We start from the raw sequence: 22,428 nt of genomic DNA, 5'->3' as shown, positions 1-22,428 counted from the left end.
CTTTTCCCTACTCATTTCATCCAATGGATGTTTTGAACGGCTTTGTAATGTAGTAGGCTTGTTTTGTTTTGTTTTTTAGGGTTTGTTTCTTTTCCCCCCAGCAGTAGATTAGGGAACTTAAAATTATCTAATTTATTCTTTGAGATCATTCACTTCAATGGATCTGGAAAACATTCAATGTAGAAACTTCTGTGAGCAATTGGGAGTAAATCTCCCAACTGTGCTTCATTTCCATAACCTCTTCTGGAACATCTATCCACTTTGCTGCTTTTTCCTGGTGTTGGCTTCTGAGCTCTGTGCAAGGGGATTCCATAGAAAATCCGAAAGTGACTTGTTTCTATTAAGTGAAGAGTTGTAGCTTAAAATGTTTAAAATGAATATTCTATTTCTCTATCTTTTCTCATAATTTATATTACATGACTCTGGATTTCATAGTCTTGAACAACTAAATCTTCTAGGAAAATATTTTCCTTACTCCACTCTGGCTCATATCATCCAGGTTCCTCAAATTTCCCACTTCTTCCGATACAAGCCTAAAATTGAGGAACTTCCCTCATAATTTATTGTCCGGAACTGAAACTATTCAGTCTCATTTGGATTCAAAAACTTGTGCAGGGATCAAAAATTGGATGAAAGTTTTCTGAACCTCAAAAATTTAATGTGCTGTACTATAAGAGGTCTTAGGATGCTTGTATCCACTTGGATATTTTCGGAATTAAAAAGCAGTTAGATCCAGAACATGCTGAAACCGCTTTTTATTTATTTTTTTTTCCCCAGGAAAGAAGGAACTGGGCACCATTCTGAATCTAAATAGCAAAATATCCAGTACAGTAGCAGATAGCACAAGCTGCAGAACTTTGCAGAACTTTGCTGCAGTATGTGATAGTCAAAAACTGGGTGTCTGGGAATTAGGAATGAGATGATTGGAAAGAGCTTCTGCATTACATTGTGTTTCTGAAGAACAAGTGGATAGTTTCATTTTTAAGGTGCTTGCCTGAATTACGTTTCTGATTCATTAAGACAGCAACATTAATAATGAAGAAAGGGAAAGGTTTTAAAATAAAATGAAGGAGTTTGACAAGATTAAGAAAGGAAGAAGAAGGACGTGAGATTTCAGATATTTCTAAACAGGAAGGAAAAAGTAGGAGCTTCTAAAGTCTTCTATAAAGGGGAAAACACAATAGCTATATTTATTTATAGATAAAATGTCAGAGATGTTAGCAAAAAGGCAAAAAAATTAGATGTTTTTATTATATATCAAAGAAAACAGGAGACATTATCTGTAGATGTTAATTTTTTGCTTAATTACGGACAAAAATGTTAAACTACAGAAAATGAATTTAGAAATTTTGAAATATCTATTTAAAGAGAGAATTCTTAACTATTAATACTGATTTTTCATGTTTTCATATGTTCATATGTAAAAACAAAAATTTCAGAGGCATGGATGAAAATTTATTATTTTATCAGGTATTTCTAAATGTACTGATCTGACACTGATCCCAAGAGTAAGTAGAATTGAATTCTAGAAAGGAAAACCTCTAGCATGTGTCAAGCAAAATGAGTTTATGAATAACTAGTATAATACTTCTATGAAAAAGTATTATAAGATACTTTTGTTCTAAAATGAATTTGATTTGATGTCACTCAGCATTTTAATAGAAAAAAAAATGAGAAAAGATAAAACAATTCATTAAGTTAACACATTTCAAAATGTAATTGGAAGCAGGCAAATCATTATTAGTGTATGTGTTTATCTCTGCAGAGCCCCTAGAGGTAAGTAATTGACCTTTTTTCATTTCAAAACTCATACTTGTAGTTTGAATGAAGATCTAAAACCACTCCTGAAAAAAAACCCAACACAAGAAAGAGATAGAAGACACCTGTAAAGATTAGGGGAGAGTTAAGTAATGGTGCTGACATATCAGCACCTGGGATGGGGTTTGTCCTACATCCCATGTCAGTAGTCACAACATCACGTGTGTAATCTGCGCCGATTGTACAGTTCTGTAGAGTCAAAGGAGTAGGGTCATTGGCACCTCAAGGAACAATCCATCCCCTGTCATAATCTAAGAAAGATGTGAGGAAGTGTCCTCAGGAGCTGTGGACTTGTTCTCAGGTCACTGTGACTTTCTGATGGCTCACAAGGAAGCTATGTGGCTAAAAGAAAGGGACTTTGGGATGGTTGAAGGTAGGTGAGGTGGACATTACCCGACATAGGCTTATCTGTACCACTTAACCAAGCACAAGTAATAACGTGGCCTTCAACATGAGCAGCTGCAATGTTCTATATCCAAAGCCATAGAAAAATAGCCATTATATAAGAGAATCCACAGTGTTTTTTTAGAGAAGGGACTCTGGAAGACTTGAGGGTCATGTAAGCAAATGAAGCCATGATCAAAACAGCATATCCTAATATTTGTAGCATCAGGGAAAGGGTTGGGAGGGGACAACTTTTTTTTCTTCTACAGCTGGCTCTGATGTGATTGATGTTGGGATGTAGAACTCCCTTCTGGTCTCTAGTCTTCAAGAAGAATGTTGAATAATCAGGGAAGCAAAAGCTGCAATAAAGATAAGAGGATTATAGAACAATCCAAGAAGTGCAACCTCTTCAGGTAACTGGATATAACCTGTCGTGATGGCTTGCATGACTTACATAGTCACTTTTGTATCCAAATTGTGAAAAACAGATCTTATGACAGCATTTCAGGCTAACATCCACACAGTATGAATCAGGTGGTAAAAAGTGAACCATAAAGAGCTCATTTTAGCATTCCCACAGAAAATAATCTTTCCTATGAATGGTATGGGAACAAAGCAGTGTGAAAATTATGTGCCTTTACATGGGAGCATGTTCATGTATTTTTTTCCCTCACAAAGAATCCACATATTGATTAATTTATCTCACCACTAGAACTGTGAATGGGGAATTTGGAGTGAATGTACTTTTCTTGGTTTCTAGTGCTTGATTGCTCCTGTGATTATCACTATAAATAGAGTGTGTTCTTAAAAGAGAAACTTTAATAAGAATTTCAATGTCTTAAAGATTCCTAACTAATCAGTCAATCATCCTGAAAGCTCAGAGTCACAGAAAAAGAGTTTCATCCATTCATGGAACAACCTTTTTTAAGCAATAGAATCTAACTCCAATACAAGAATGAGAAATGAAGTCTAATAAAACCAGAAAGGCATATGCCATCTGTTAAGGAGAAAGTCAGGGTGGATGAAAAGAGAAGCATTTTGTGACCATAATATCTCCAAGCTGTAAGAAAACCTGGGCTTTCCTGTTTATTCATGAACAAAAGCACGCTAATTCCCCTTGCCATAGTGACTTCAGTACTTTCTAAGGCTTTTTGGCCTCCAGTGGTCAACTTAGTGTATGGTAAACTCCAGAGTATCTTGTTAGATAAAATAATCTGGGATTACTTATCCTTTTAAAACAACGTTATTATTATTATTATTATTATTATTATTAGTAGTAGTAGTAGTAGTAGTAGTAGTAGTAGTAGTAGTAGTAGTAGTAGTGGTGGTGGTGGTGGTGGTGGTGGTGGTGGTGGTGGTGGTAGTATTATAATAGTAATATTATGTCATCTCCAATTTACCCACTCTTAGAAAAAATAGACCAAAGAGTGACAAAGACTGAGGTTTATGGTGTCCATGTGACTAGCTGGTTCATTGAGAGGGTTTTGTGATGTGATGACAGTTATGTAAAAGGTTTCCTCTATTCCTTATGCCACCGTTAAGTAGATTCAGGATTGTTTTCCTACCACATGCAATCCTATCTGGCTTTTTTACTTATTTGTCAAAATGCATCAGTGAGCTGTGGGGAGGCTTTTGGTTTGTGAAATAGAGGAGTTCAAGGGGACTGTCTGAGGTCATCAGATGATTATGACATGTTAGTTCTGGTGGTTGTCTGTCTTATTCTCTAAGGATGTCATGAAAACCTAAACTTTTTTCAATATTATACACTTCAATAGTTCATCTCCTTGGTAGAATGGACATAAGGGTGCAAGTTCCATCAGAGCTAGAAAGAATTTCTTATGTCCTCAATGTTCAGTCTACAAACTATGTGTGTGAACTCATCGCTACTATGTGGGAATAGATGTCAAAATATTCTTAAGATTTGCCTGTGAGTGTATGAAAATTGTTAAGGGCCTGCCAGGCCGGGCAAGTAATCCTGTTGGAAAACAAATTTTTTTTCTCTGGGCAATAGGGCAAAGGTTGATCAACCCTTGGTGGCATTAGTTCTTCTCCTGAAGAATTATGAATGCAGCCAGAAGACTCAGTTAAGAAAAATACATGCCAAAAAAAATAATAAAAGGTGAAAGAGACAGGAAGGGCCTGAGGATCTGGTGAAGAGACTGAGGAAGGCTGGCAAAAGAGGTAATGGGTCTAGAAAAGAGATGGCACAACTGGGAACATCATTTCTTCCTGCCAATTCCTAGCTGCTGTCATAGCACTTTTGTGCTACTGACAGGAGGGATAATTTAAAGCAAACAACTTATGTTGGAAGATCAGATCAGCACGTCACTAGTTTGGGAGTGGCACATTGCAAATTTGGCCTGAAACTCCCTTTTCACATTTCCTGTGTTGTGTAATATGCTTTGTAGTCCTAGCCAAAGATCTAGGGTGCTACATGGGTGCTACATCAAGAAACCATACTGATTCGTATCAGGATTCATGAATGCAGACATATTTTATATATACATATATATATATGTTCCCTATAAATGAGTCAATCATATACTTCCTTTTAGTTGTGCAATGTTGCTCTCACAGCTTGCTCCCAATTCTATGCACATTTGTAACATGTTTGCTAGCAGCTATATTGAACACACTGTTTGAAAGGCACAGTGTAAGAGCAGCAAGATTCTTGATTGGAATTAAGGTTTTGGTGGTGAAAGTGCAGATGAGAAGGTGGTAAATACAGGAGAGCGGCACTCAATGTATCTTCTCAGCTTTTATTTTCATTGCAGTGATGTCAAGGCCAGGTGTGCTCTTTATTTTTGGCACAAGTAGAGGGATACTTCTGGGGTTTCTGATGTTAGCTTTTTACTGTATTACACATATAATCTCCTGTTCCTTATTTTCTAGTTGGAACAGTTATACATACTACAAAGGTAAAGAAGAAAACTTCTGTAAGATCAAAGGCTGCTGCAGAGAGATTCTCCAAGAGATATTTCTCATCACTGTAGTCTCTATGAGCTACTAAACTGCCATGAAGCTATTGCTAATTTGACTTCCTCTACACAAACCAGCCAAGATAGCCTTTGAAAATTTTAAGTAGGTCTTGAATAGGTTCAAGACCTTGCAATAATTCAGCTGAAAGCAATAGGTTAATTAATCTTATTTAAAAAACAGTGAAACAGAAGTTAATTAAAATGTAAACAATAGTCTGTATTGTTACTGACAACTTTAGAAAAAAGAATCTTAGAAATTCTTTGTGTAATGGTTTTTACCTGACTGCCCTCAGAGGAGAGAGAGATTTTGCAGCAGATCACATTACCCAGTTAACCTTTCTTTCACTTTAAAATGAAATATATTCTTTGCTCCTTCCAGTGCAGTGCAGCTGGACAAACTGGAGCTAGTCAAAAGCTGTCAGAGCCCTGTTTACCGGGGAGGTACCTGCTACCAGGAGGCTGCTAGACATGAAACACTCAGGAGAGTGGCTGGAGCCCCTGAAGCAACCAGAACGTGCTGTGTCTGGGAGCACTGGGAAGAGAGAAACAGATGACCTGGAAAGTCAGAAGGCAGAAAAAAATGTCAGTCAGAGAGAGAGAAATGATTAACAGCTCATCCAGCTTATGCCAAGGACAGAGGGTTCTCTCAAGCCTTCTTGTGCAGTGCTGGTTGTCAGCTGAAACATGCTGAGGAACAGGAGAAATTCGCTGTATGAGCCTGGTCCAGAAATAGCTAAACTGAGCAAAAAAGATTCTGGAGGTTAGGATTGGGCCCTCATTAAGGGCCTTTTGTACTTTTGTGTTTTTCAGGGTTGATCTTGTTATTCCTGTTCTTCATTAAAAAAAAAAAAGAAAAAGGAAAAAAAAAGCCAAATAGGTGTGGCAAAAAAAAAAAATCTGGAATTTATAAGCCTGAGGGGGAAAAAGAATCTTGCCAAGTTATCTTCCTACCTCACCATTGAATTATTGCATAAATATGTGTCTTCTAATTTAGTATAAGCTCCAAATATCTATGAATGCAACAAAAGTGAAATTTAAACGAACAAACATCCAGTAGTGAAAATAACAAATGACCAGTCATGAGATTGACAATAGATTTTATATTTGGCTCCTTCCTTTGTGGTAGCTGAGTAAGCCAACTCAGATTAGCAGGGTATGTTATGTCTATTACCTGAAATGGTTTTCTGGCCCACATCAAAAGCTGTGAGGGAAAAACTGCAAGTGACTTTTGTTGTTCATGTAGAAAAGTGGGGTTTTCAGTAAAGACATAAATGGATTCATGGAATGGTTTAATTCCCCAGTGTCTTACTAATGATGATGTTTTGAAACTGCAAGTAAGAAATCAGCCTTGGGGACTTTCTACAGCAAAAACATGTCATTATATGCAAGAAAGGGTATGTTCTCATAGACTATTTTTTGTCTGCTACACATGCTGACATCACTTGTTTGTTTACATTCTATGGCTTCAAGGTACATGTGAAAATTATTTAGTCATAATAAAGAAATATTGTCATCAAAGCACCATCATCACTTTTCAAATTAATATACTGCACAGTAATGAATAGAGAAATTCGGTGACTTCTTAAACTAAAGTGTATTCCCCTGACTGAGTCCCTGGCTATGTGGTTGCAAATGACATTTTGGTCTCAGTATAACCTGTAACAACCAACAAAGTGTTACTGGCCCAACTATAATTCAGAGAGTGAGACAACAGGCATGAAAACCCACTCACTCCTAGACCTTGAGGGACTATAGTAAGCAGAGCTATTGTATAACTAAACACTAAAACACCACCAGCTTACTGCCAATCCTGTAAAACCCAAATCATGATTCAGTCCTGTTACACTTGTAGCCCTTTTGTTTGCATTCCTTGAGAAATTGCAGTGACCAGTTGTTGTTAACACAGGTCCCAGGAAGAGGCTTTATTTGAACATGAAGGTAAGGAAACAAGGTTTCTTGTCCAGATGGCTTTGGCCCTAGTGTCCCAGGCTGACATCCAGTCATGATTTGGACTTGGGACATCACAGGTGCCAAGATTGGTGGGAGAAAGCAGAATAGAGCTCAGTCTGACCACCTATGGCTAAGTGACCATGCAGCACAAACTACAGCTACAAGAAAAGGTGATGTAGGTTTGCAAATGGTGCTTCCTGTAATTACCTTAAGCCTAACCTCTTTTGCAAAAAAGGTCAGTGAAGGAGGAAAAGTGCACATGTTTGAGATTTAAACACATGGGGCCTACAGGTTTTGCAGAGCATGTTTCAAAGTAAAAGAACATTTTTTCTATTCACCACAGTGAAGATAAAAAAACTCATGTGTATGATGTATCCTAGAATAGATTTTTTGTGCATGGTCAGTCTAAACTTACATAAAAGAATGAGGCAAAAAATGGTTTCTATTGACTGGTATTTTAACTCCTCCAGTCCTCCCAGAATGATTTTCTTCAAGTGAATTCATAAAGTTCCCCTTCATCCAAGTTCTCCAGAAATGCTAGTAATGATGGCAGCCACATGTGTGAATTCTTCTGCTAAGGGGGTCACACTTAACCCTGGTTCTGCTGATAACTGACCAGGGCAAGTAGGTAAAACCATATATATGCACCAATATTATAATTCTATCCATATATAAGTGAAATGTGTACTGTTCAAAAGGGCTTTTGACATCTGTAATGGGTGATGTGACAGAGTGTGCCCGCAACAAATTCACACATGGTACCAAACTGGGGAGTGTTGGGTTGCTCTTCAGAGGGATCTTGACATGTTGGACAAATAGATGACAAGAACATCATGAGTTCATCAAAAGAAACACTAAGACTGGTATCTGGGAGGCAATAAGCTCAATAAGCAACAATTAAGCCTGGGGAGCAGCTGCTCAGTTTTGCAGAAGAGGACCTGCATGTCCTGATGGACAATAAATGCAACATGAGCCAGTTATGAGCCCTTGCAGCATTGAAAGCCAGCAACAACCTGAGCAGCATAAGTAAAAATAAAACCATAGCCATCAGGTTGAGTGACTTGGAACATTTGAGATGCCATTTGGAGTGTTGTGTCTGAGTTCTCCAGGACAAGAAAGGCTTCAGCTAAATCAAGAGAGTTCATTGGATGTCACATCAATGGGAGGAGGCTGCAGAAAAGACAGAGTTTGTGGCTGTGGGAAAAGTGTTTGTTCAGCCTTCAGAAGAGAAGGCAAAAGGGAGGTCTCACTGCTGTCTTCAATTACACGTAGACTTGTAGCTGGGGTTTTCTTGGAGTTGCACAGTGAGACAATAAGGCACAATAGACATGAGTTACAATGCAGAGAAATTCCTGTTGGATATTAACAAAATATCACCATGATGGTGGTTCAAATATGTTGCCCTGGCTGTGGACACTCTTGGTTTTGGCCGTGTTCAGGACTCAACTGGACAGCTCTGCAATCTGATCTATTTAACCCTATTTAGGGAAAGGACCTGGATCAGACATCCTCTGGGTGTGTCTTTCAATCTAAATTTTTTTGTGACATATGATTCTGTGATTGTTACACAGCATTACACTGATTAGTTAGAATGGAATTAAGATGGGGAAGTCACTCATGGAACATAAAAATTAAAGATTTGTGGCAAATAACTTATACTCAACAGAGCTACACTAAGCTCATTTCTATGTACATCAGTTTACAAAAGCAGCCTTTAATAATAATCCTAGTGATAATGTCATTTACACAAGATAGAGTGTGTGCCTACTCTTGTTTTAATTCTGAGCAAACTCCTGTGATTAGCTAGAAAACTGAAATAATATTTGGTAAAGAGAAGCACAGCCCAGCTCTCTTGCAAGAGTTCGCTGATCACTGTAAAACAAGGCTTTCTTAATCTTGACTGTCAAAATTTATTTTTCCACAACAATTTGTTTATCATTTCCACAGGTATGTGTTTGGTAAACTTCACTTTCAGTGAAATCCAGACCGCTGTTTGTGATAGCAAATTAAAAAACACTTGCGAGTACATATTCTTTTAGAAAGAACATGCTGTTTGTATTTGCACACACAGCTTAGCACTACAGGGTTCAGGACATTAGATTGCTACGTTCCAAGTGATAACCTGATTAAACAGAGAAAAGAGGAGTGAATGGAAAACTTTATAAAATATCACCAAGCTATATGATTTTTTTTGTCTTCAGCTGATCTGACAACAACCAGTGAGCAATCCTGGATAAGTGAGCTACGTTACTGTAATTTCTATAGGTACTAAAGAGAATGAAAATTATTTATGCAAATCATTTCTATGGTGCTGACATGTGATCAAGTGTAAATAGTAAGGCTGCTGGGCAGAGGCTTTGACTTTAGATCATATACCTGATTCAGATTATTCCAACCTTTTAAATGGGCTTTTATTCTCATGTATAGATGCTTTCCTGTAAGACTTCTGGCTCTAGTCCAGAAAGAATCAGAAATGAGACCCATGAGAGAAAGTAATGTTCTGAACACTCCAAAGTATCAGATGAAGACTAGGTTCAGAGGAGATTAAAAGACAGATGAATTTTTCACATAAGGATGATCAGGACACCAGATGGGGATAGCACTTTTCTTGGGTGAATCTAAAGGAATGCTTCCTAAATGTAGATTGCATATTAAATATAACACCAAGCCCTGAGTAGGATGTGTAATATATATGTAAAAGGAATGCAATATATCTTGGAAATATAAGGCCAAGACACAGTCACTCAATGATTCAATCACGTGCAAAGCCCTAAGTGAAAACCAAACAATTGGGAAGCATTAATATGTCTGGCACAGCAATTGTTAACATGCAGGTTGAGAGCCAGACTAGGATTTCTTGGTTTCAGACACACAAGTTTTTCCTCTGCTCCTCTATTCTTGCCTTTATTCCAGCTCTTGTCCTGTCATTGCCAAAAGTATTGCCTGTCTGTTCTGCCATCCCTTTTCATAAAACAGCCATGTGAAGGAGGACTCCTGCTTTTCGAGGTTCTTTGCTGATTTTGATGACTTGTCAATTTTGCTTCACATAGAAAATGTGCATATCCTTGTTGAACACCAGACTTTGTGTGCACTTTCTCTTCTATTGTTAATCTTTATGTCAGATTCAAATCTCGATGAGTGTTTCAAGACATTTTTATATCTGGCTGGTTTTATTTGCCTATGTGCAAAAAGCTCATTGTGGTCCAGCCCAAATTTGAATCTGGGGAAGCAATTTAGTGATAAGCAGTCTCGCAGAGCACCTCATGAGATCACCACTTACATGACAAGAAAATCTGGAAGCTGGAAAAGAGATGATAAAGAGAAGTTTGAAACAGGACATTGAAGACCACTGAGTTGAGAGAAGTTTTATGATTGGAGAGTTACTTAGCAATTAAGCTGGCAGAGCAGGGTGAACTTGGAGAGGAAGGTCCCTTGATTTTAAGAAATGCCATACCAGCTCAGATAGTAATTGAAGAGTGAGATGGAGGCAAGGGGTGGGTGTAGATGCCCATTTTGTCCCCCTCTGTGTGGTGTTTCTCCATGAAAGAATGCTTGGTATTTGGTACTCCTCAGAGTTTATGTGTCTGCTCCATAAATCTGCAAATATAAAGCACTGCCTGAGCTTTGAGGCCATGGCATGGATAGGACATAAAGATGCCACTTCACTGAGAAGGTGACAATCAAAGATCAGACAAGCAGAGAGGTCCAAGAATCAGGCTGAAGACAGGACATCACCCTGCTTTAATAAGTCCAATACTGTAAGTGTTCAGCATAGAAAGCCTAGCCTCCATGCCCGAATGGTACTTGGGGACTGAAGCAGGGGAATGTGAGAAAAAGCCAAAACAGTCTATTAGAGTTGGAGTCTAAAATTGCACTGTCATATCTCAAAATTGCCAGTGTGATATGATCAGGAGCCACAACGATAGGTAGGTTTACATGAAAGTGCTGGAGTCCTATCAGTCATGTTTCTAAGGACATAAAATACCTGCCTGCAAGGACATCAAATTTTATTTGGAATGAAAGACAGATAAGGGAAGATCCACTTCTGCACTTGTCAGTGCAATGAAAGACACATGGGCACCACACACACAAAGAGAAAGTGGGGAACAAAACACACTAGTGGAAACAGAAGACAAGGTGTCTGTAAGTAGGTGATGATAAAGAAGGGGGCATTGTGATGCCCCCTTACCTTCTCAATTACCTGAATTAGTAGGGACACTAAAAAGATACTAAGGAATAGATGGTGAATTTTTCATTTTGACTTGTTACTAGGAAATTAGTCAATGGGTAAATGTTGACAGCCAAGAGGTAGGATAGATGTAGTGATTGAGGAAACTCAGTGCTTACCTTCCCAAAAGAAATTAGGGTGGTTGCAAGCAGAGGATGTCAGGACTCTGAAGGAAGAGAGGCAAAGAAGAGTGAGAGTTGTGGTTAAGCTCACAGTAGCTGCCACTGGACAGAAAAAAAGTTCCCCAAAGAGGTGTGATTCAGCTTCTAGGGAAAGTCCTGAGAAAAGACTGTAAATTTTCCTTCAGGCTATAGCTTTGGGTTAGCCAGCCTTGTGTGATGGAACCTGAGCTGGCCAGGGAACAATGTGCAGCAGCTGGAAATGAGAAGCAATTGTGTGAAAAGGGTGTGTGGTTCTCAATTCAGACAAGGATACCACAGTGCCAGGATGGTCTGCAGATTAAAGCGTTTCTTTTGCAGCCACCCAAATGAGACAGAAATAGGGATCTGTTCTAACCTTTTCCTCCAGGATACCTGTATGGCAGAATGACCTGAAAGGAGACTTATGCAATGCATTTGGGAATGGACCGGTACACATTCCTAAAGCTGAAATTCTTATTCCCAGGGTATGTGAACCTCTTGGTATGGATCAGGTTAGGGACTTCCCTGTTATTTTCATAGTGAATAAAGCAAAATGAATTATAAGGATACTAAGAGTTAAATCACATTTAAATCTGAATTCACATGCCTTGCTCAAACTCTTCCTGCAGCTTTAACTTTCTGGAGCTAGCTGGCTATCCCATGCCAGTCAGACACTTTCCAGCATGAGTCACTATGGTTTCCAAATTTTTCTTTCCCAAATAAAAATGAAAAATTCCAAATGTCTTACAGTTTTTTCTATAGAAAAAAAGGACAGACCATCAAGTGCATATAGTCGAAGAATTGTTTTCTATTTCCTTTTACATCCCTAGTCTAGACAAGAGGTACTATGATGAACCTTGCCTTTGCTGCCAATACCAACAGCACTTAGTGGTCTTGTTACCTCACGCCTGGCTAATTCCCAAGGACAGTCATAGCTAATGAGTAGCCCTTTCAATGGCCATTCCAGCAATTCACTTGGGCTACCCTTTCAAACAGCATGGAGAATTCTTGAGAGAGAAGGTCTTTTGTACTGGGCAATGTTTCACTCGCTGCGTTTAAACGAGAAGGGCAGTCAGGTTGTAAAGATTTATATAAATGAGAGCATTGTGCACTAGAAAGGAGATTGGTATGTTTGATCTCAGCTGTTATTGATTTACCTTTTCCACATGATAACATTCATTAGGCAGGGTAAGTAAAGGCTGGGGTGTTCCATTTCAATTATCTGTGGTTAAAATACAGACATTACACAGGGTGGAGTGTCAGTCTAGTTTCAGTGGGCTGAAGTGCGAAAACACTTTCCTACCAAGCCATTACATAGGATGACATGACTTTTTTGAATCCTTTCCTGTCACCTCCCCATGCACCCCACCCCTTTTTATGTTTTTATGTCTTTTTCATTGTTTTGAATATTTGTGTTTCTGGTCAAGGGAGCTATTCTGCTTCTTGAATTTTCCTTATAGCTTCACTGCTGCTGTTGCTCTCTTGTCATTTGTGAAACACAACAGTGCTGGTTGAGACACTGCTCTCCCTGCCTGACACCTGGCTCATACCAGTGTCCCAAAAGGTTCATAGATTTATTCAAGCGACCTTCTGTACCTAGGGGGTGACTCTGCTGTGAGAAGAGGTTGGACTAGGGGATCTCCAGGGGTGCCTTCCCACCTTAGTCCTCAGACTGCAAAGGAGCCAATCTCCTCTCCTTCCCCACAGTGTAGTTACAGTATAATGCTGTTGCACCGTGTTGCTCCAGAGAACTAAGTGCATTCAAAATAGAATTCTCTTATTTTAAAGGAAAAATAAGAGTAGCAACAACAACAACAACAACAACAACAAAAAGGACAAAAGATAGTATCACCTCAGGAGTAATTTATTTCTCAGTATTGGCTTCAGAGGAGCCTACAGTGACTTGCTCAGGCTTAGGTATATAAATGGAGATTTCCACGGCTAAGTGAGATTGATACTGCCCCAAATATTTTGATTTTTCAATTGAATAAATGGATGTCTCTCCAAAGATTCCATTGAATAATGTTTTTAAGACATTTAGAAGTTCCAATAACAAAACTCAAGCACCTCACATTAGATGTATCTGTTTGAAACACATTTTCTTTTTACTTCTGTCTTTTCTAAAATTCCAGAATCCATAATTTGCTTGCACATACCTGCAGGCATATTTGTGAAAAGACAACATTAACTTTAGCTTCCTTTATATTAAGACGTGCTGAATGTCCCACAGCTCCTGTTAGTGTGTGTTGGAGACATGAATAGAACTTCAATAGAACATGGTTTCACCAACTTCAAAAAAGTGTTTGAATACTTGAAAATATTGACTATTTATGTCCATCATATATCCAAATTACTTTGATATCATGGAGATGACCTCAGCTGTTGACATCAGCTTAAAAACTTGAATAGAAATTCATTTCATTGAACCTGTGGAAAACAAGCCGTGACTGTGGCATGATGTAGCTGGCCTATGAAAGTGGTAAAATAATAGAGGATTGTAAAACATTACAAGCAATGACTTATACTTTGACTTGCACTTGGAGCTGCAGGTACTGAAAGCACAATGCTTTCTTGATTATTTTGCCAGACAGAGAAATGGAAAAGCCTATAATAAGGATTTGCAGTAATAAAAACTCCCAGTCTTATCTGAATCTACTTTATAAAAAAAAGCCACATGCTTTCCTTGTCTGGAGATGAGGCAGGAGCTCACAGACATTCCATGCCAGGGTCCTTTTCTTATGCATTTTCTCTGGTAACTTCTTTTCTCCTTGATCTTGTCACTATGGTAGAGAACTGGTGGCACCAAATTCTTCTTCAGTTGTGCTTCTAATTCATTAGACAGAGCCAGGCAACAACAACCTTTCTATTACAAAAAAATTTAAATGATGTGCACAGGTGTGGAGGGGATATTCCAAATATCTTTCCAGTGAGCAAGCTCATAATTTATTTGCCCTTTAAGATAGCCTTTCCACTCACAGCACCCCACATGGTTCAAAAACCTTTTGGACAGGGACAGGCACTCACCAGGTCATCTCAGGCCACAGAATCCAGACATTTCTGGGTCAGGTACATGCAGCTACTGTCTAAGCCAGAGGTTTTATTTGATAGACATAAAATGGGTGACTGCTGCAACTCCAGGCACATTATAGTTATGTTGACTATTGTGCACCTGATTTCTGGTGAAAATTTTTTATCTTGTATGAATCTTATTTCTTTATGTCATTTTCTGCTTGATTGAGGTTCTGATGGCCAGAAATGTCTTCACGGGAGAATACTATAAATGCAAATAGCATCACCTCTTTAAAGGTCTATGGGGACTGATCTTTGAAAAATATGATGTATTCTGGAAGACATTTTTTATAAAAAGCATAGGAGAAAGGTAATGGTATGATTTTTAGTATTTACCATGTAGTGGCGACAATACCATGTTGAAAGAATACAATACCATCATGAAAAATGTCCAACTGATGAAGAAAATTAGGTTTTATTGGAAGAAATGGCTAAATTAAGAGTCATTTAATTGATAAGGACAGACATTTATAGCAGATGGTAAGGGTTTTTCTTGAGGAACCTACACTATTAGGAGAAATAATTAAATATTTAATACTTTTATTGGTGATACATGGCACATGCATTCTTTGGCACTGTCGGTGAGAGATTTGAGCAGGGCTGGACATGTACAGGTCTTGAAGTTTTTCCTTAGAAACCTTAGCTCTGTGTTTGTGTCTGAGCGTGGGTGCTACAGCTTTTTGGGGAGAACATCAAGGAGAAAATTTTGCAATCCTGTTGTCCTTTTGACCTTGCTACCAAAAAAGCAGGACAAGCCTGGGATAGTGAAGACCTGGAGACATGTCCCTTCTCCACCCCAATGAGGTAAGACAGTTTTCCAATGCCTTGGACTGGCAGATTGGAAAGATGAGTTGTGCTTTTTGTTTTCCAAAAGGGCCATTCCTTTGCCAGCCTTGTCCTTGTCCTTTAGACCTCTGGTGTGTTTAACTCACATACTGAATTGTTTTCATCTGTGCTGGGCAAGGTTTTTGCCATGTGGCTTGTGAATGACCGTATGGTACCTACAGGTTCACTACCAGATGAGTCTCCTACACTCAGCTGCTCTGTGAGGTGAAACAGCTTTAGTGTGCCTGGTGCTTTGTCTGCAGTGTCTGGGGGAGTCAGGGAGGGTTATTTTTTGGCAGGGGAGCTATTTATTTTTGTTGAGCCTCTGTCACATATGTTTTGCAATTGCCTTTCTGGCCTTTCTCCCCCTTTTCCAGTACGTACTTCAGTGGAAGTGTTGGCACATCCTGAAAATGTGACGGTGCTTATTACTCATGAACATATTGTCTCACTTTTGATTGAGTGTCAGCACTTCTTTGATCATGTTCCTTCTGCCTGAATTAATTAGGGCAGGAGTGACACACTCCTCCATGGGCCTTGGCTGGCCTTTAGCCCTGTATCTTTGCAAGGAGGTTTATCATGCAATTGAACCCGCATTAAGTCATGAGGAACTGTGAAAATGCAGTGGGAGAAGATCAGGATGTTACTGCTCCTGTGAGCAGAGTCGTTCCTATCAGGCTACATCAGGGATGAATTTGTGCCTGGTTTACTTAAAGCATGTCCTAGTTTAGCTCCTTTGGGCCATGCAAAAGAAAAATTTTTCATATTTCGTCTCTATTCCATGCTGAACTGGCTACTGGTTTTGTTTCTGAGTGTTTTGCTTGCTCTATCCAGATTTTCTCTTGCTCTTTATTTTTACTGTCCAGCAAAGCCCAAGCTCCAGCAGTTCTCCTGATGTGTGGAATTCAGACTTGTGCTATGCCTCATTCCTTCCTTTAATATGGAGTATAAAGTCACAGGGAGAAGCAGAAGAAAAAAGACTGGATGGGACCAGACCTTTCCCTATTTACAGTAATTTTTATCTGTTCCTATTTCTTTTTCCCTCATCAGGAACTTCCAGTATAGGTTTAAAAACAGCTGTGGTGTATTCTTGAAAATTTTATATTGGATCAGGGAAAATGACCTGTTTTGAAAACTGTCAATGTAAATTACTGCTCATTAGCTTTGGTGTACGTTGAATTTAGTTCAGACAGTAAAATTGTATATGTGTCTAGTATCAATTTATTAAACAGTGGGTTCCTGAACATGGCTTTTTGGTGGGTTTTTTAACATAAACAACTGGGTTTGAAGTGGTTTTTTTTCCCTGAAATTTTTGCTTTTCTTCTTTATCATGTGTTTTCTGTAATTTCGTGGTTTGAAGAATTTTACAAATCAAACCAAGCCTTTCCTTGTTTCAGATTTGTCTAGTGGGAAGAAAAAAAACATGTGTGTATGAATATACTGGTGCACATCTGTCCATAGGCAGAGTTGGTGGGTGAAGCAAGTGTTGTGATCCTTTGGGTCTGTCACTGGTACATAAAAGTAGACAATATCCTTTTGTTTCCAGATTCAGGCAAGCTTGCTTCTTCTCATTGCATGGTTCTTCTGAACGGGGAAAATCCAGGAAAGGGTTTCACATGTCCTAGCCATCCAATACTTCTAGAAAAATACTTATTTTTGTTTTTTGTTTTGTGGTAATAAAGTCAGGCAGTGGTAAAAAAAGGCAGTCATATACCTAATTCATGATCAAAAATAATATAAAAAAATATTAGCCAAAATCAACACCAGAGTAAATCTGGTGAAGAAAACTTTAAATCTGCTCTGGGTAAAATATTTCGATGAGTCTATTTCTCTAACCTTTTCCTTAAATAAGTTTTTAAAGATTTTTTAAAATTATTTTTTCAGCAATAGAAAGTTAGTGTCAAATTACTGCATAATGGAGATGTTCCTGACTCCAGACATTCTTTTCTGTCCTTCATCTCCATCATCTCTAACTTCACGTCACAGTCACAGAAACATTGCCAGAACCTGACTTCTCTTTCCTCGACGTATCTGCAAATACCTGTTCATGCCTTAGTCAATTTGGATCTCATCTCTCCAGGTGTCTGCTACTGTGTTCTTCCTAAGTCTCTCTTTCTAATCATCCTCCTCTGTAATGAAGCAAGTTGAACAATGGGAAGAAAACAAGAAAGAAGAAATAAAGTCCAGACTTAGGTGTTGTATGAATCAATGAAACTCCTAGTGACCCCCTTGTTGTCACTGGAATGACGTTGATTTTACACCAGTCTAGAATGTCTGTCCTGGAATAAGCTATAATTCTTCTTTGCTACATGGAAACCTTCTCTATTTGCTATTAGCTATTTTTTTAAATTTTTGGTCGTATCTATTCAGTGACTGATGACTTTCACTATGTATTCACCTACAAATAGGTATAGTACCATATGGAAAGAAATAATATCTAATGCCTATTATTCCTAAATTGTTTGTTTTCTCCTGCTTAAAGAGTTTTAGTCATGACCCAGAGCTAGCTGACTAATAACTATCATAAATAACTAATAGCTAGTATTCTGTGGGTATGAAAATAGATTTCTGTGGGGATGAAAATAGATTTGCATAAATTATGGAACAATTAATGGCAAATTCTCACAATTAAGTAGATGCTTGTCAGTGATTCACTGACAGAAAAAACAGCTGATGCCTTCAGATACTTTATTCACAATGACTGTTTTTTTCCAGTTCTCTCAGAGAAAGCGTGACTGCTAAAAAGGGGTTTAGCTTTCTTCTAGAACAGCTGCCTGTGCCACTATCTGGCTCTTCTATTTCAAATTTCTTTCCTTTTTTGTTTGGTTTTGTTTGGTTTTGTTTTATTGATCCCTCTATTCAGGCATTCCACTTAAATCTATCTTCTCCCCAGCTCCTCTTCCAGTTACTCAGGCTGAGGTTTTTTGAAGCAGTGATGTCTTGGAATTTTAATGAGGAGATGGATAGCATTGACATTTGCCCCATGCCAGCTATCAATAGAATACCTGAAGTATGAAGGCACCTCTGGAGATCGTCTAGTCCAAACCATTTGTTCAGAGCAGGGTCAACTGAAATATATATTTGGATGTATTTTCCTTTCTAGAACTGGAGTGGGTTGTGGTCTTTCTGCCCCAGTTTGACTGTGGAAAAACCTTTTCATGCTCAGCAAGCCTGTGTGTTTATGCACAGCACCACAGGCTGCCATGCAGACATGACCAGAGACTGAAGGTGTTGGACAGCCACTTGTGTTGCAAGCCCCTGAGTCCCCTCCTGCCTTTCTGAATGCTCTTCCATAATAATCAGTATGCGTCCACTCCACAATAATATCCTATGCATATTAGGAAATGTTCATTGGCTGCATGTATTTCACCCAATACATTTAGCAGTGCACATGGTACAGTGATATTCTGGGAGCAGCCTTTTTAAGAGAGTCAACTTCGGCTCTATTTTTGAAACTGCAATTCAATGCAAAGTTAATTGCTGGCCCAGCTGATACCACTTATTTATCTCACTTCCTGAATTAAAGCCACAAACAAGTAATAGGATTCTAAGTGTCATTATTTGCACTTGAGCTTGAATAATGATGCAAAATATAGAAAGTAAAAGAAAAGATTCATACTACTGTGTTTTCCCACATACTGTGTATTGGATAATTTCAGCTGCCTTTGGATGTGTTACTTCTGGATCCTCTGGAGAGTATGATACTAAGCAAGAACATTAAAAACAAAGCATATGCTAGGAAAAATAAGTAAAACAAAACGAAATCCCCGATGTTATTTTTATTTCATAACACCACTAAATAGAAAAGAGTACTAAAGCAGAATAAGCTGGAAATCTGCCTAGACTGGCAGGTTTAGCAGACAGTATATTTCATACTTCATTGATGCTAAATGAACAAATCTCAAATCTTGATAAAAATTATACATTTTTCTAGGAATTCTCTTGAAAGGCTGGCCTTGAAAACTGGTGGAATATGGTAACATCACTGGATACCTTAATAAGCATAATTTGTTCTTAGATTAAGATGGATGTATGTACAAATTGTATCTAGATTTGAGAGTACAGCCCTTTTTCCATTACTTTTCATTTAATAGGTAGAGAAAGAACATATTGCTCTCTTGCTCCTGGAGATCATTTGACTGTGCCACTGATATTTAGGATCACCTGCTCAATTTATTTTTAAGAACTATCAATTGTCTTTGTGCTGCATTACTGCACCACTCTGTGTTATCCTCTATTAGGGAAGAAGAGGTGTGCTTTCTGTCCAAATAAGCTTTCTTTAAGAGGAATATTGTGTTCAGAGGTCACTGAACTGGTTGTATCTTTGGCTTAGTAAGAAGTGGAAATGACAGCTAGAGTCAAGTCTGCTTTCCATTGCCACCATCCTCTTCAGTAGCCATTGGCTGTAAACTGATAAAATAGATTAATTTCCACCTTGGCTGTTACTTTAAGTTTCTTTTCCTGTTTCAAGTTAAAGTTGCTCAAAAAGTGATATCAGGGATGTCTTAGTGTTCGCCTAATAAAGATAAAATATTATGCAGCCTTTTCATTAAGTAGGTCTACTGTGATCTAAGTTTTGGCCAAATTGTTTTATCTGTGAAGCTTTGAAAGTGAGATTAAAAATGAGTGACTATTGCTATCCTTGAGAAAACCAAAGTTAGAGCCTCTGAGAAACCCCATTTCCATGATCAGCCCAAACATCTCTGAGGGCTCCGTACACATCAAGTGTGGGCCAGGCTGAAACTGCAGCATCTGTGTGGGGCTGCCCCTGGGACAAATTATTGTGCTTTCCAGGGGGCAAGAAGGTAAACCCAGAACCTGCCCTGTCTTTTCCTCTCAATGCTCTCCTGGCTGTAGCTCCAAAACTTAGAGAGAGCAGCAAATATAGATGTTTGAGGGACAGCCTTGCTGGAACAGTGACAAGAGGTGAGTTGGGACCAGGGGAAAAGAACTCAAAAGCTGTTGCTGTTGAGGTGGTCATGACAAAAAGGAGAGACCACAAGTAGTCTCAGTTGGCAACTCTTTATTATTGAACATGGTTGACTTTTATACACTTTCCAATTGTTTATGCTTCTTCTACCTTTACTATCGGCTACAATAAGTCAACATAATACTATGGGTGAGAAGTTATAGTGACTTCAACTAACTTTCTAAAAATGCTTCATCCAGCTGCAAAGTTCTCTTATCTTTCTTCTCTCAGTCTCCTTAGTTACAGCCTTAGAAAGAACTCCTTATCAGCTTCTTCTTACTTCTCATCTTCTTCTTGCTGCTTTAGCTAATAGGCCTGCTGTTAGCCCCTTCCACAAAAAGCAGAGAAGATGACATGGGGAACAGAGAAGACTGGGACAGGTTGAAGAGAGGATAAGGGTTGGATCAGGCTGGGAAGATGTTGGTATGAGGCACAGGACAAACAACTTGAAACACGGAAGGACCGCTCTTTCAAGGTCAGGTGCCTTGAAAATATGTACCATCCTGTTTAAAGGGAAGGCTCAGTGCTGATGTTCATGAACTTGTCTGGGCCATAAGCATGATGTTCTTGATGCCTCCCTCAGGTTGTTGATTAAACAGTACAGATCCTGGGATTGCTCCCTGCATTACTTCACTTCTGCTGGTCTCCAAGTTGAATGCAATCCACTAACCACTAGATGTGGCACCGAATCATTAAACCATGTTTCTTAAAAAAAGTTTTGTCATCCATTACCAGTCTCAACTGCATTTGAGGTTTAGCTTTCCTGACACCATCAAGTTCTTTGTTTTCTTGCTGGATTGGAAACATTTTTATGACAGTTATATCTGAATTTTGTACACATCCTTTAAAGCGTATTGTGCCTCCTATTTAGTCTTTCAGTATCAACAGCAACTGCAGTAGTCATTGTGACAGAAATGTAAAAGAATTAAAAAGCACATGGTAATTGTATATTCTTTAATGTAAATATAATTTCAAGGAGGAATCATATAGGTGAAAATCAATCTAGGTAACATATACAATCAGTTGATTTGCAGGTTTAAAAAATACTTCTGATTTTTTTTTTCCAGGAGAAGAGATGGTTTAATTTTAGCTTGAATTTATTATAAAACCTCTTCAAATTTGAAGCCAGCAATTTCCTGACCTCTCATCTGCTCTGTCTCTGATCATAGGGCACACACCTGCAGGTCTTCTAGTCACAGTTTCTGTAACCTATTTTCTTCTGTTTTTAGTAACACATACATAAAACACAGAACTAAACATTCCTACTCTTATGCCTGGGAAAAAGGAAGAAATGCTACATCAGGAATTATGATCAAACCTTTTTTTCCGCTGGACAGAAAAAGCTATTGAAATAAGATCTGGAAGATCATAATTTCTATGACATTAGAAATTTTACTTCAGCATTCTTATGAAAATAGTCCCTGTTTGGGGATTTCTGTCTTCATATCTGACCTCCTCTCAAATCTTCATGTGTTAAATATCATAGCAGTCCTTTCAAATAATTATGCACTTGCTATCCTCATTTTACAAACAGTGAATTGCAGTTTGAACTGTTTTGAACTACTTAATTTTATCCTGAAGGTGGATTTTGACACCTTGATTCGGAAAAGCTCCCCAGCCTGAGGGAGTCCTTTGGTAATGACCCAGTCCTTTGGTAGTGACCCAGTGCCCTCTGTGCCACAAAGCTCCTCCACAGGAACTGTGGGTGCTGTCACTTGGTCTCTTCATTGCCCACTGCGTCCATCAGCATTGCAGGGATAGACCAAGAGGTCCTGGACACAGCCATCTGCCAAGGGCCCACAGATCATGGAGTCTTTCTGAGCTCACCAGAGGCACTTAGAAAGGGATGAGGTTGATCTGAAGGGCAGCAATTGCATCCCCTTTCACCCAGGGTGACAGCTGGAGAAGTTGTGGACGGAAGACCAAGCTAGCACTGGGTGTGTGCTAGCTCAGAAATGAGGGCAGCAGTGCAGCAGGTGGGTGCCTTACCTAAGCTTCAATCTTTTTTTCTAGCAAACCTCTTCCTTCTGGGCAGTTACCTGTTTAGCAAAGTCAGCCCCTTTTCCT

This window comes from Agelaius tricolor, unplaced genomic scaffold (genome assembly GCF_023055355.1).
Source record: "Agelaius tricolor isolate 1412-34295 unplaced genomic scaffold, bAgeTri1.0.p SCAF_9, whole genome shotgun sequence".
NCBI classification, from domain to species: Eukaryota; Metazoa; Chordata; class Aves; order Passeriformes; family Icteridae; genus Agelaius; species Agelaius tricolor.
This window is presented reverse-complemented; position numbering follows the sequence as displayed.